Source organism: Schistocerca cancellata, chromosome 2 (assembly GCF_023864275.1).
Source record: "Schistocerca cancellata isolate TAMUIC-IGC-003103 chromosome 2, iqSchCanc2.1, whole genome shotgun sequence".
NCBI classification, from domain to species: Eukaryota; Metazoa; Arthropoda; class Insecta; order Orthoptera; family Acrididae; genus Schistocerca; species Schistocerca cancellata.
The window spans coordinates 104,454,087-104,470,349 of NC_064627.1; positions in this window are offsets into that span (position 1 = coordinate 104,454,087).

Below are 16,263 nucleotides of genomic sequence, written 5' to 3' on the forward strand. Positions count from 1 at the left end.
TTTCTACTTTTTTTCGGATGAACTGTATTTCCAGCGCATCAAAATCATCGTAGTGACATGGGTACGTGGGCAGATAGTGAACTATGTATTTCACGATGGACCTAATGATGTGGACTTTCGGAACTACCTACAGGAACGTCATTGTAAGATATTTCGGAAAGCAAAGTAGAGGAAATATTTTTCTAATTACTTAGGGAGTACCCTAAGCGACTCTCCACGCAACTGGATCATCAGCCCCTTCCACGCAGCTGGTAAAAGAAATTTCCCATTGAGTGAATTGACGAGAACACGACGCGCGTGAAGACATTCCTGGAGCCGGCCGTTGTGGCCGAGCGTTTCTAGACGCTTCACTCTGGAACCACGTTGCTGCTACGGTCGCAGGTTAAGTGCTGCCTCGGGCATGGATGTGTGTGATGTCCTTAGGTTAGTTAAGTTCTTAGTCTAGAGGACTGATGACAGATGTTAAGTCCCGTAGTTCCATTTGAACATTCCTGGAGGAACAAGCGTAAGGAGAGCATCGGCGCATGCTTCAGTATCGTGCTGCGTAGCACATTTTCCATTTGTCCATATATAAAGCCTCGGTGTAATAAGTCCCGAGATTAATTGTTTTGTTTACTTAGCGCACAAGGTGATACTAGTTCTAAATGTTCAAATGTGTGTGAAATCTTATGGGACTTAACTGCTAGGGTCATCAGTCCCTAATCTTGCACACTACATAACCTAAATTACCCTAAGAACAAACACACACACCCATGCCCGAGGGAGGACTCGAACCTCCGCCGGGACCAGCCGCACAGTCCATGAATGTAGCGCCCAAAACCGCGCGGCTAATCCGACGCGGCGTGATGCTAGTCGCATGTATTCTAGCTGTGCTGTAAAAAGAATGAAACAAGTAAAAAAGCGTAAAAAGGTCCCACTGTTGATTTTCCCTCATCACTCCAAATCCCCTGATGGCGAGAGGGACATCGCGGTCTGGCCTCGGGTTACGACCCCTGTCCACTCTACCCCTCCCCGCCTTCACCTCCACGCCTCCATTTCTAACAAAGAAAACAAAAGGCTTCGAAATAATTGGTTCGCTGGATCAATATTTTTTCTTTAACTTAAAAAAGAAAACACACCGATTTCGATGAGTCTCAGCTATATTGTAGGTGGACCTGTCCAGAGTACGTGCCTAGTGGTGATTCAAGCGATGACTACTAGTTACCAAGAAAATCAGTGCTGAAGTTTCGTATGTACCACCTTTATCAGTAAAGTCCTGTTTCGGCCAAGCGATGATAGCGCACTGGCTAACGTTCGTGCTTACCGCACTGACGCGACCGGTTCAGCTCACGCCCTTGAAGATTTTTTTACATTATTGATTCGATCAGAAAAATCTTTGCAAATGAAAAGAAGGCGTGCACTTCCAATCTAAAAGTTATCTCACCAAAATGTACTCCACTTTTTTATCTGTCTGATGATTACTTTAAAACAGGCAGGAACCAATTGCGTGGATAAAAGAATTATAGTGATTCCGACTTGCTAGAGATTAATAAAGAAATCGCTTCGAGGGAAGAGCCCACAAAAATTATTTCTTTAACTCTGCATCAGGCTTTCTTTAATTCTGCACCTGATTTCACAGGAGTGGTAAAAACGCATGGTTTGCTTCTAAGTTCACCGAATAAGAATAATTTTTTTTCAGTTTAAACGTACTGTGTTTTCCGGTATCGTTTCTGAAAACTCCGCTTGTCTGCAAGGCAGTAGCTTTCACTGAATGTATGTGGTGTTCTATGAGTTTGAGCTTTTGTTGCTTCCACGACAAATACCGTGAGCAGTTCTGTTCTTGCACAGAAAGCGATAGAAGCGATAGCGAGTAAGCCGATTCTGTAACAAAGGGAATACACTATCGAAGAAATTTTACTATAATGATTGATTTATAAATGAAACTAGTACGGCGAAAATGACTGTTTTTGAATAATTTTGCATGACATATTCTTTTATGGTATTCTGTACTGTGAAACCGAAAAAACAAAAAATGTGTACGGGCAAGATCTGAATCGGTATCGACAAACGAGGAAGCTGTGAACCTTAGCCACTACTATTGACTGAGTGAAGCGTAACTTGATCTGTACACATGTTTTCTATTAGTGAGAAGCAGTCATAGGTTCCATGTTAGTTAACGTTTCTGACTGAATGCCAGTGCTTGTTTTTATCCAACAAGGGCGTTAGCGATAACTCCAAATCTTCATTATTGCTCATTTTTTTGCTGCTGCTGGTAATGGGGTGTTCTCTAATCTTTTGGTCATCACGGTTGGGAAATGATTTTGAAAAGAACTAACCTGAATTTGAAATCTTATTGAGTGTTTTAAATGGAACTTGTAGGCTATTTATTTAACTGTGGCGTTGCCAATTGACCAGTCTGAGAATTTAATCTGATAGATTTCTGTTGAACTCATGCTTTTATGTATTTTCTTTGGATGGCAGTGCTTTGAGATCACTATAATTTGTGTGTTACGAAAAACACTCACCATGACAGTGTAGCCAAAAAGAAGTGAACTCTTATTAATTTTTGTATACGTGTTGTCAGCTGTGAGTTTATGCCATGGTGTGTCACAGGTTCCATACATCAGTACTGAAATGCGAGGATTGCCCAGAAAGTAATGCACCACATTTTTCTCATTGTTCAACAATTCTTTATTGAACATAATGAGAATTACACACACACGAGAGAATGGTATTTTATCTACATACCCTATTTTTCCATGTAATCTCGTTACCTTCTATGGCTTTTCTCCAGCGTGAAATAAGGGCGTGTGTGCCCTGATCGGTACCAGTTCTTGACCTGGTGACGGAGCCAGTGCTTCCCTGTGTGAATCACTTCCTCATCGTCCTCAAAATGTCGTCCACGAATGGCATCATTTAATGGTCCAAACAAGTGGAAGTCCGAAGGGGCTAAGTCAGGGCTATGAGGTGGATTTGGTAATTCTGTCCTACCCTGTTTTCGGTTGTGTTCACCAGTCTTCAGATTTGTGTTGCAGCAAATGGTTCAAATGGCTCTGAGCACTATGGGACTTAACATCTATGGTCATCAGTCCCCTAGAACTTAGAACTACTTAAACCTAACTAACCTAAGGACAGCACACAACACCCAGCCATCACGAGGCAGAGTAAATCCCTGACCCCGCCGGGAATCGAACCCGGGAACCCGGGCGTGGGAAGCGAGAACGCTACCGCACGACCACGAGATGCGGGCGATGTTGCAGCAAAACATTTCCTGGGTTGCTGTTGGGCTGCAGTCAGCAGAAGCGCTTCTTGACATCACTTATTTAAGAATCACACTTTCACAGTCCCAGAACACGGTGACCATGATCTTACCTGCGGAAGCGGTTGCTTTGAATTTTTTCTTCTGTGGGGAGTGGGAATGGCACCATTCTATCGACTGTCATTTTGTTTCCGGCTCAAAATGGTGAACCAAGGTTTCATCACCTGTCACAATCCGAGACAAGAAGCCTCCCCCACCCCCACCCCCTCCCCTCAGCTTCAAAACGTTGCAACAAATCAAGACAATTTTTTTTTTCTCTGCGTTTTGTGATCCACCGTTAGACACCGCGGGACACCTCTGGCACTCACTTTTGAATATCCACAGTTTCTTTGCTGATTGACAGATGTAGCGCCTACTGCCGAGTCGTAATGCGCCTGTCCTCGCGAGTGACAACATCAGCTCGCTACAACATGTCAGGTGTGACAAATGTGGATGGTCTCTTTGACCGCCGCAAATCGTGCACCTCCGCCAAACTGCCTATTGATGACCTCATCCTCCGTGCCTAGCGGCTAACTGTACTTTGGTCGGCAGCAGATGCTCTATACATTTTCCACAAGCGTTTGTGAATATTCCCCACATCTTCTTTCTCTTCAGCGAGAAATTCAATGATGGCACGTTACTTGTAACATACATCACCTACAAACTCCATTTTGAAATTGTCTTGCTGCCACGTTATAGGTTTGAAGTGGCACAAACTTTGCGCGTTCAGTCAGAAGACTTCAAATAATACATACGTAACGATTCGCATTTGTAGCATTGTTTCTGGCTGAGAAAAAAAATGCGGTATGTTACTTTCTGGGCTACCCTCGTAACAATGTGTATCACAGGTGATTGCCAGTAAAGGCGATATTCTCAGTCTCTAGACGCAGAAGTTATTGCATTTAAGTTAACTTGTCCCCGGTAATACATGTTATTTGAAAAAAAAACATAGTTACTGTCAAACGGGGTGAAGCTTACTCAGTTTTGGACTTCAAGTTTAAATAGTTCTTAAGCCAATAAAATAAATATGTTGCTTTCGCTTTTTGAGCGTGGGAATTAGGTTATCGTACTAAAATTTATTGTCTTTGTTACCTTTTCCTCTGAGGGATGGGAAAATTTCAGAGAAACATGCGTCAGTCTACTTCACTCCGTATGACGGTGAATTTCACTGGTTATCTGACACTTGATAATTGTAGATTGTTTATGCCTCTAGAATGAACTTAATTATTCTGAAACTTTATGAATAACTGAAAAATACATCTGGTACAGTAATTATGTTTTAGTACTCCGTTCAGATTCATATACAAAGAAAGTTTCAGGATAACAAACGAGATAAAAGTTTGCTTTATGAAATCCGGAAGAAACAAAAGGAAGTGTTCTGTGCCTACTGAACCCCAACATGTCAACTACAAAAGAAAAAAAATCTCCCCTTCAACCAACAGTTGGATTTGGAAATTTTTTTATAAAAATTGATATCTCTTTTAACTTTTTGATCACTTCACACAGTGGTAATTTTCACCCCATTTGATGATAACGTAATGATAAACTTCAAGGCTATATTCTTCACTTCACACGATTTACATTTGTATACACATAGCGTTTTCACACTGACAACTCTTACGACCTCAGCTGTACCACTCAGCAAATAGAACTACATGATAAATTCATAGTTTAACATGCAGACGCTTGTAATAGTCACTTCCTAGTCCACACTACTAGACTGTTACAGACAATGGTTGCTGCAGTCACTGTGTCACATTGTTGCAGCCTTCAATGGGTCGCTTTCTCGTCGCATTCACGAGTGTTCCCTCATAAGAGGACCATTCCCACAACTTCATCCTAAGATTCTTAGGTGGTCAATTTCACCTCGATTCCGCCAAAACTTTGCAAAGTATTATTTAACACGAGACATAGCGAATGAGTTGCTTTATGTCAGTCACACAAATAAATGTTTTACATAATTAGAAAAGTTAAAAAAATCAGTCCTTCTGCAAACATTCGCCGGCCGCGGTGGTCTAGCGGTTCTGGCGCTGCAGTCCGGAACCGCGGGACTGCTAGGTCGCAGGTTCGAATCCTGCCTCGGGCATGGGTGTGTGTGATGGCCTTAGGTTAGTTAGGTTTAAGTAGTTCTAAGTTCTAGGGGACTTATGACCTAAGATGTTGAGTCCCATAGTGCTCAGAACCATTTGAACCATTTTTTTGCAAACATTCAGTATTCAGAAAGATCGGAATACTATACATTTAGCTATTGCCATGAACTGAGAATTTTCAAACAGTAAATATAATAATTAAAATAAAATAATTATCATCCAATGTGTAGTTGTTCAAAACAAAATGTTTCTTCAACTTTTCAGCCATTTCAGCCCAGTGGTCAACTCCACCCAGCTTGACAGTACTAATTACATTAGCTAAAGGTAAAGGTAACATCTCAACAGTCAAACCTTAAATTCGTATCCGTGGTTGGCTATACCAGATCAAATTTTCTGATAAAGTCTATTAAACAAATTATGTTAAGAGTACCATATTGCCATTAATTTGTAACACAGGAATGTCTGCTGCGTACAAATGAATTTGGATGTAAGCTAGTCACTCAGCAAGGAGGTGGTGCCAACAATAATATCGGGGCCAATACACGTCCGTATTGAATTTTTTATTATTAGACAAACTCCACACGTGCTGCAGCATACAAATTATAGCTACGTGGCCATGTGATCAGTTACTCACCTCTCACTGGAATTGTGCAGCGAGTAGAGGTATAGCAAGTCGCGGTGCTGCTTCGCATCGAAGGCTTTTCGAGATGACATCTTGGAGCTCTAAATCGTCGTAGACACACCGGGCTTCTACAATGAGTGTGGGCATTTGCATCAAAGGATGTCGCATTTGTAGCATAAACCAACGTTGGACGTGTAATAACAACTTTATCTGCATTTGTGGAGAGACCAAATCTTTCAAAAACGTGAAGTGCGTCACGACTCGAGAAACGACTGGAAAACGCTGGGATGACCTCGGAATCGCTTACGAAGATATCGTGACATCACTCGTAATCTTTGACCACATAGACGCTGTCGTCTACAGAGGTGACAGATATCTTGGGATACCTCCGAGCATAATGTCGGACCTGCTTTTCCCGGCATAGTGCAGCAACTCCATGTGGCATAGACTCAACAAACCGTCGGACGTCCCCAACACAAATATTGAGCCATGCGGCGCTGTAGACGTCCAAAACTGCGAAAATGTTGCCGATGTAGGATTTTGGGCAAGAGCTGACGCCTCCACTATGCTCCATAAATGTTCGATGGGATTCATTCTGGGTGATCTGGGAGCGTAAATCATCCGTTCGAGTTGTCGAGAACATTCTTCAAATAAATCACGAACAATTGTGGCCTGGTAACATGGCGCATTGTCATTTATAAAAATTTCCACCGTTGTTTAGGAACATGAAATACATGAATGGTTGAAAATAGTCCCCAAGTAGACGAACATAGACATTTACATTCAATGATCGTTTTACTTAGATCGAGGACCCAGTCGATTTCATTTAGAAACAGCCCACACCATTATGGAGCCACCAATAGCCTGCAGCATTCCTATCTCCCATGGTTTCATGGGGTTTGCGCCTTACTCGAACCTTACCATCGGCTCTTTTCAGCTGAAATCAGGACTCATTTGACCAGGCCATGGTTTTCTAGTTGTTAGGATCCAATCGATATGGTTACGAACCCATGAGAGGCGCTGCAGGCGATCAGGTGCTGCTAGCAAAGTTACTCGCGTCAGTCGTCTGCTGCCGAGCCCGTTAACGCCAAATTTCGGACCACTTTTCTAACGGACACGTTCGTTATACACGCCACATTGATTTCTGCGGTTATTTCACTCACTGTTGCTTGTCTGTTCGCACTGATTACAGTAGACAAATGCCGCTGCTCTCGGTCGTTAAGTGGAGGCACTCGACCACTGTGTTGTCCGTGGTGAGAGGTGTTGCCCGAAATTTGATATTCTCGGCGCACCCCTGGCAATACGGAACTCGAAATATTGAATTCCCTAATGATTTCCGAAATGGAATATCCCATGCATCCATCTCCAACTACCAATCCGTGTTAAAAGTCTATTAATTGCTGTCGTGTGACCGTAATGATGTTGGAAGGCTTTTCGCATCAATCACCAGAGTACAAATGACAGCTCCGCCGATGCACTACCCTTTTTCACATTGTGTACATGAATCTTCCACAATCTGTACATGTGCATGTCACTATTCCACGAATTTTGTCACCTCAGTGTACTTCAAAGGCTATGACAGGGAGTCATCGATTTGTGAAATTTGCAACGTCATGTCTATTGGTAACCAGCTACCATGCAACTGTGCAGCTGTTTGCCGACTCAAGCAGACGTACAGTGGAGAAATAAATGGTTTTGTGTGCAGTTCAAATGTAAAATTACTTTTAAGTTGGTCGATCAATAACTGACATTTTAATAAAATAATTTTGTATTTATTTTTAGTCAGTTCATCCTCGTCTACTGACAGGTTTCAACGTCGATGCACATGAGCATTATTTTTGTCTACATACGTTGTCTATGGAGTTCATCGGGGATAGGAGGTATAATTTCAAATGTCTCTTGTGTACGTCTTGGGAACCGACAGCGAACTCTTACTGCCTGTTCCAAAGATCCTCCGCTCATAAGCAAAATTGCAGGCAGTTAGAGTGTGAACTGGGCTACAATCAGTATCCGCAAACTGTACTTTCTCCATGCCCGATAACCGACCTATCTCCCACACTTTTATACCAATGGAGACATTTGCATTGAACGTTCCACTCTCCATAGCACGGCTGGAGTCATTCTGCTCACTGCCTGGTGTCATATTGTCTGGGAGGTGCTTACTGACTGTGAATCACAGGAGGCTAAGTGGCAACCATGTGTGGCTTCGCTGGTGGAACAAGGCAGAATAAGATATTCTTGCCTTTGAACAGTGCCACTCCCCACGACCCGCTACTAGAATGGAAGCTACACTGTGCCTACGCGAGTTCTTGCACCGGCAGCGAAGTTTTACAACCAAATGGTGGACGTGCCACTCTGCTGTTTGCCGGATTCAGTTGATGCAGATAGTTTTATCTACATGTGACCACATGCAGTCACTGGCGTGTCAGTAGCCTTTGGAGGAGTCGGCACTTAGGTACCATTTCCTATGGAGAGCGGAAGAACTCTTAAAGTTAATTGTCATTATATAAAATCCACTGTCTTCTATTGCTTTATAAAGGCGGCTGTAAGTTACGCTATTGGTCTTATCCCACACGGAATCTGGGTGTATTCAGCATTCTGACTATAAACACGACGCACTTTGCTGCCATAAATAACTTCCGTGTTAGTCTGAACGTTAACAGCATGAACAATATTAGTATGAAAGTTGACAGTAGCTGCAAATATGAAGCACTGTTCCAAATGCCCTCGACTTCATGACACGGCAGGTATGCCTCTCAGATGATATTTTATGAAGGTGTGTTTGGGTTCGTTGCGTATATAGCTGCAGTCTGATAAAATTTTTGTTGCAGATGGTAGCAACCATCACCACACATGCAAGATATCACATTGAAGAGTGTAATGGAACTAAGAGGCACAACTGAATGAGCCTGTGTTTCAGAATTGTTGAATCAGCACTTATAGTAGCCGAATCTCGTGATTGTAAGTTCACATTTTTTAAATATGTACTTACCTGTGTGTGTGTGTGTGTGTTTGTGTGTGTGTGTGTGTGTGTGTGTGTGTGAATAATACACTCCTGGAAATTGAAATAAGAACACCGTGAATTCATTGTCCCAGGAAGGGGAAACTTTATTGACACATTCCTGGGGTCAGATACATCACATGATCACACTGACAGAACCACAGGCACATAGACACAGGCAACAGAGCATGCACAATGTCGGCACTAGTACAGTGTATATCCACCTTTCGCAGCAATGCAGGCTGCTATTCTCCCATGGAGACGATCGTAGAGATGCTGGATGTAGTTCTGTGGAACGGCTTGCCATGCCATTTCCACCTGGCGCCTCAGTTGGACCAGCGTTCGTGCTGGACGTGCAGACCGCGTGAGACGACGCTTCATCCAGTCCCAAACATGCTCAATGGGGGACAGATCCGGAGATCTTGCTGGCCAGGGTAGTTGACTTACACCTTCTAGAGCACGTTGGGTGGCACGGGATACATACGGACGTGCATTGTCCTGTTGGAACAGCAAGTTCCCTTGCCGGTCTAGGAATGGTAGAACGATGGGTTCGATGACGGTTTGGATGTACCGTGCACTATTCAGTGTCCCCTCGACGATCACCAGTGGTGTACGGCCAGTGTAGGAGATCGCTCCCCACACCATGATGCCGGGTGTTGGCCCTGTGTGCCTCGGTCGTATGCAGTCCTGATTGTGGCGCTCACCTGCACGGCGCCAAACTCGCATACGACCATCATTGGCACCAAGGCAGAAGCGACTCTCATCGCTGAAGACGACACGTCTCCATTCGTCCCTCCACTCACGCCTGTCGCGACACCACTGGAGGCGGGCTGCACGATGTTGGGGCGTGAGCGGAAGACGGCCTAACGGTGTGCGGGACCGCAGCCCAGCTTCATGGAGACGGTTGCGAATGGTCCTCGCCGATACCCCAGGAGCAACAGTGTCCCTAATTTGCTGGGAAGTGGCTGTGCGGTCCCCTACGGCACTGCGTAGGATCCTACGGTCTTGGCGTGCATCCGTGCGTCGCTGCGGTCCGGTCCCAGGTCGACGGGCACGTGCACCTTCCGCCGACCACTGGCGACAACATCGATGTACTGTGGAGACCTCACGCCCCACGTGTTGAGCAATTCGGCGGTACGTCCACCCGGCCTCCCGCATGCCCACTATACGCCCTCGCTCAAAGTCCGTCAACTGCACATACGGTTCACGTCCACGCTGTCGCGGCATGCTACCAGTGTTAAAGACTGCGATGGAGCTCCGTATGCCACGGCAAACTGGCTGACACTGACGGCGGCGGTGCACAAATGCTGCGCAGCTAGCGCCATTCGACGGCCAACACCGCGGTTCCTGGTGTGTCCGCTGTGCCGTGCGTGTGATCATTGCTTATACAGCCCTCTCGCAGTGTCCGGAGCAAGTATGGTGGGTCTGACACACCGGTGTCAATGTGTTCTTTTTTCCATTTCCAGGAGTGTAGTATAGTGTTTTCTGACTTAATGTTGTTTTTCCCTTCTTATAGAACTTGTGAGGTAGCACAAATGGGGATGGACGAGGACGAGTCCAGCTCGAAGAGTGTGTCTGCTCCATACTCTGTGCTTTAAGTTGATTCAACGCCCAGTCCACCTGCATCATGTCAGGATGAGTAAAAAATACATATGTATATGATCCATCACCATGTGTATGTATTTGTGCATAGTACTTATCGTCGATGGGATGTGTTAGCCTTGGAGGGTAGATCCTGAGATTGTTAACATTTCCCAGCCACAACCCATAACCCAGTTCGGTTGTACTGATGTCGAGTTTTACCCATGCCAGATCATGAAGCCCTTCTATGATATGAATTTGCAGGGATGGGTTATGGTTATGGTTTTAGGGCGCAAAACTGCTACGGTCATAAGCGGCAGGAATGGGCTACTATTATAAATGAATGCATATGTATGCACTTGTCTACAATAATAAGAATAATAATTTATACTTTCATTCAGTGGTTGTGATATGTTCTTCTTTCTTCTAGATGCTATCGATCAAAATATGGGTTGAGGCCACTGCACTGGAGACTGAACAGTCAGACCCATTATTTATTCCGTCCCACACCATGACGCCTTTCTTCGGTATGAGTTCATGGGATATTTAATTGATTTTGGAGCCATGACCAGCACAGGTAACTTTGGAGGGGGGGGCTTTTCTTGATAGGTGACTGTTATCTGGTTACATAATGACCCTTACACCACGCAAAATTGCCTGAGAAGCGTCGATGGGGTACCAAGTTACACCTGTCAATGATCCATTAATTACAGTGTAACGTGTAGATGTGATGGACAAAAAGCTGCGCCTTCTAAAGTCAACCACTCAGCTGTGGGATACCACCCTCTAGCTACAAAGACAGAATGAGGTCGTTGTCATTCGTCTTCGCATATGACACAGGCCTATGAAATACGTCCTCTTGCTGCAGTGAGAGGACCTTACAATGTATGGCGCTTGTGGTTTACAGATCCCACTAAGTCAAATTTTAATTGCCTTTGTTTTATAGTCAGACAAGAAAGCAGCTGCTAATTAACCTAAAGATTTTCCCTCTATTTTAAATGATAATGAGACGAATATGGTACAACTTTGAAGATTTTGTGACGTCCGATTTGCCTTCCTCTGTGGCCGAACGGTTCTACGCGCTTCAGCCCGGAACCGCGCTGCTGCTACGGTCGCAGGTTCGAATCCTGCCTCTGGCATGGATGTGTGTGATGTCCTTATGTTAGTTAGGTTTAAGTAGTTCTAAGTCTAGGGGACTGATGACCTCAGATGTTAAGTCCCACAGTGCTTAGAGCCATTTGAACCATTTTTTGACGTCCGATTTGTTGCCTTAAAATTTCAGGGAGAAGTATTTAACGTATTGCTGCCAGTTACTGGATGCCCACTCATACCTGTGTAATTATTGTAGATTTATTTTTGTATTTGATGTTGTAGTACGAAGTTTTAGAAGACTGGACAAAATCTGCGTTTTCTTAAGGGATGTGAGATGATGTCGTTGTACAGATGAAAGAGAGCGAAACTAAGAGGAATGGTGAAATCTTAGGTAACACTGACTTTTTAACCACGTTCGTTTATACCAATATAAGAGCACTGATAATCTAATGGCTGGGTGCCCATAAGCCTCAGCCCACATGACTCTATTACGCTTCCTTGGGTAACCCTCGTTGTTATTTTCGTTTCTGCTTAACCACTTTCTGTCCAGTACAGCGTACTGGGAAATTGCGTCATGAAAGGGAGGCACGTCTTGGAATCTGACTTACCGAATTATTGCTGACTACGAAATTCTCACGCATTTCAAGAAATTACTGACCATGATGCTACAGTAAAACAGATTTTGCTTTGGCAAATGCAACTGGAGGCACAGCGGCTTTACCGCTCTATAATTTGGGTTTATTTGGTAAATGGACTGTCCACGGAGTATGAACAGCATCTCGTTATCACTGCGGAGGGTTTGATGCTTTTTGGGCTTCTGGAGGGTGGGAAACATAACAGAACATCACCGAAGCTATCCCCAATCTTTAGTTTGTTTCTTCGTGGTACAGATTTTATCAAGCCGTCGAAATCACAGAAGCGAGTACAAACTAAACATGGCTGCGTTATACATCCGTTCCCAGTTTCTAAATGGACGACTCTACTGCTGCTAGGATTTAAGTAAACATTTTTTAATTGCCTGTTCCTTCAGTTTGAGTGAAATTAACCGATGACATCTTTAGTGGTTGACTATGTAGATATCTATCACGAATTGCTCAAATTTCACATTTTTATTTTCATTGTCAGCCTGTAGTTATTGTCACTTTAATAAAACATCTTTTGAATCATATTGGGATGCAATTTCAGGTTGTTACATCGAGAAGGTAGCTTTGAAAGTTGTCTTTAAATAACAAATATATGACTGGCGCACTTTGTTTTGAATAACAAGAGCTGCGCAGAAGTACTAGTGAATCGTAATAGAAAATTAAACCTTTTAACAGTGTAAACGGCCTGAATAATGAACTTTGACATAAAACCCACGATAATTAGTTTTGCAAAACTGATCTCAGATCCAAGAACTAAAACTGATACACAACAAAAAAATCTATCTAAGTTGGCCCTGACTGAATAAAAAAACATAAAAATATTTAGTCCTTACCTCTATTCTGAGCAAATCTGGATAATGCGTTGCAGTACTGCTCTGTCTTGCGCGCCGCTATACTAAGGCTGCAAATTACTGTATCTACACAGAGACACTTGTGAGTTGCAGTGAGTTCTCTGCTAGTTTCAAATCGAATTATTTTCGGAACACACTTGGTTCCTTTTCTAGTTTTGGAAAAACCATGATCAATTGAAAATTGTTAGAGAAAGGTAGGTGAAAAATGGCGCTGCAATAATAAAAGAGTGACTTCAGAAACATTACCCTATAATTCCTCTTCAAGTAAATAAAAGGTTCTATTACACTTTATCCTTTTCAGATCAGTCACCATTACATAATTATCTTAAGTAAACACATCGATAAATTGAGACTACATTTGAAACATAACATTACAACTGCTCTCTCACTTCAACACACCTAACAAAAAAATGGCTCTGAGCACTAAGCGACTTAACTTCTGAGGTCATCAGTCGCCTAGAACTAAGAACTAATTAAACCTAACTAACCTAAGGACATCACATACATCCATGCCCGAGGCAGGATTCGAACCTGCGACCGTAGCGGTCGCTCGGTTCCAGACTGTAGCGCCTAGAACCGCACGGCCACAACAAACAACAAACAACTATCTGCCACTGTGCCTACGCGCACACCAAAGATGATCACCTAACCCTGCGATACAGTTTACAACATCGGTGCTCGCTCACATGTAACAGCTCGAGGGCAAAGATATGGCATTACTGTACAATCGATTAATACTCAAATGACATCTATCAGCTTATATATTCACATTAACAACATTAATAGACGTCATTATTCTAATGGGGTATGATAACATTTTACATACACAGCAGGCTACGTTCAAGAAAACACTGAACGGAAAAGTTTCAAAGGTTTGAGGTATAATAAGTTTTACTTTCAACCTGTAAAATTATTTTCTTAGGGCTTTACAGTTTTTCAAACTCACCAAATTATTTCTATCCAAAAGGCAATATCAGTGGGTTGTCACCCTCTCCTCACCCCGAAAAAATTTCTGCTGGCGCAAATAGTAACAGGTCAAAAATTTGTTAAGTCAGTTGCGTGTTTTAAAAGATACATCGTATGATCGTATTTTCATTATCATTCGGAATAACGTCAGATGGCTTTCGAAAATACGCGAAACTACCTAGAGCGCGATTGGTTCTCACTAGTATTGCGTGTTCATATTTCATGCAGTAGCTCGACTTATACACTACATTAAGGAAGGCAGCAAAAAGCTCGGTCGTTGTGAGATGCATACATGGTGCCAGATATGTTTATTTCGATAATAACTTATCAGCAGATTTGCTGTCCTCGTTGTTTGCAAAGCGGTAACGTGGACAGCAAATGAAATCCATGTTTGCTCTTTGCGCCAAGAGAAACACGTGCCCCTCCGTGCGTAAACAAGACGATTCCGATGCACGGCTCGCTATGCAAAACATCTGCCGCTAATTCCCATGCAAATGAGTGCAAATGGCACGTTATCCGATTTGCAGTTCTCCGTTAGGATAAATGCAGCACTTCAAATGAACCATTCTGCCCAAACGGTCACTACTAGGACATGCGCGGCTGTTCGATGTCTATCTTCCACTGGGAAAAAAAAGAAAACTATGTTTCACAGGACAGTCAGCAGAATGGAAAAAAAATTAAATGGTACGAATGGAATTCAGTGTTTCAGACAGATGGAACTGTGGACTTTAGCCGGATCTTTTTAGAATAGTAGCAATCAGTGTGATAATAACCATAAATGTGAATGAGTGTTGTGTTAATACTTGCAAATATCTGTCAGCGATATTGTCTAGCAGACTTCTTCCGCATGAGATATAACATTTCTGACTGGATAATAAGTACGTTCGGAATGAGCGAAATGCTCTTACCAGATGCTGGCGTTTTGTAGCACTTTTCATTGTGAACTTTAATCAGAGCGAAAGGATGAACTTAGATGATAATGTAACAATGGGAATTTTTATTTTCATTTTTTTAATTGTCAAGGAAACTCATGCAGTGCCTGCGGTATTGAATAACATTCAGGAAGAACAAGTCGGTGACAGGCTGTCCAGATTTAGTCTTCTCGTGGTTTTCCGAAATCATTTGGGGCGAATGTTCGCTGTGTTCTCCGCACGCAGCTAACGCTGATATGTTCTTTGTCGGCCACTAATCTTCACTCCTCCCATTTAATTTTTTAAATAATTAGTTATTAAGAAAATGAGCTGATTTTGCTGAAGATGCTGGGTATGATCTGGAAGCAAAATGTGAATCACTCGCCTGTCTCCTTTTTGAAGAAAAGAAACCGTGATTCTCTTAATGATGAAGCCGGGCATGGTCACGGCTTATCTCGACGATTGCGTAAGTTGTTTGTCGCAGAGGCAATGAAGCAGAAGCAACTAGTCTTTCAATTAAACAAACCGCGAAACATATCAGCGGGAAATGGTGACAAAGAAAGATAAAAAATCTCGCCACTAATATGGCTACCATACCGCAGTGGAAAATTTGAAGATATGGATGGACTGAAACTTGTACCACAGCAAAGTCTTTGCGGGTATGCCACCGGAAGAAACATTTCTCCGAAGAATAAGTCTGATAAATTCTATCTAGAAATTGTATGCTAAAATTATAAATAAGACAGTAATACCAGTAGTGGAATCTCGTGTGTTAGAGACGAAACATGGTTTTACGAAGTGTAGATCGTGTTCTGATTGTCTTTCCATTTTAGCAAAATCAACTGAGAAAAGAAGATAATTTATATTATGAGATTGATATGTTTTTATTGATTAAAAAACGATATTTGACAAGGTAAAAAGGATAATGCTGTAGGAATCACTAATGGAAATGGCGGTTCCAGCACATCTGATTGTGGCTGTTCACTCTTCATAGAAAAATAACAAAATAAGGATTCGTAGTGTACGACTCTGCCGATATTAATCATGGAGTAAAACAAGGCTGGTCACTGTCTCCACCATTTCCAATGTTTATACTGACAATATAGTTCATAAAAGGTTAATTACAATAATATACACATTAAGAAGGGATAATGTTAATTTCATGACGCTGCTGTTCGCTGATGGTCACCTTATTACAGGAGAATCTTAAGAAAAAAGTTCAAATTGT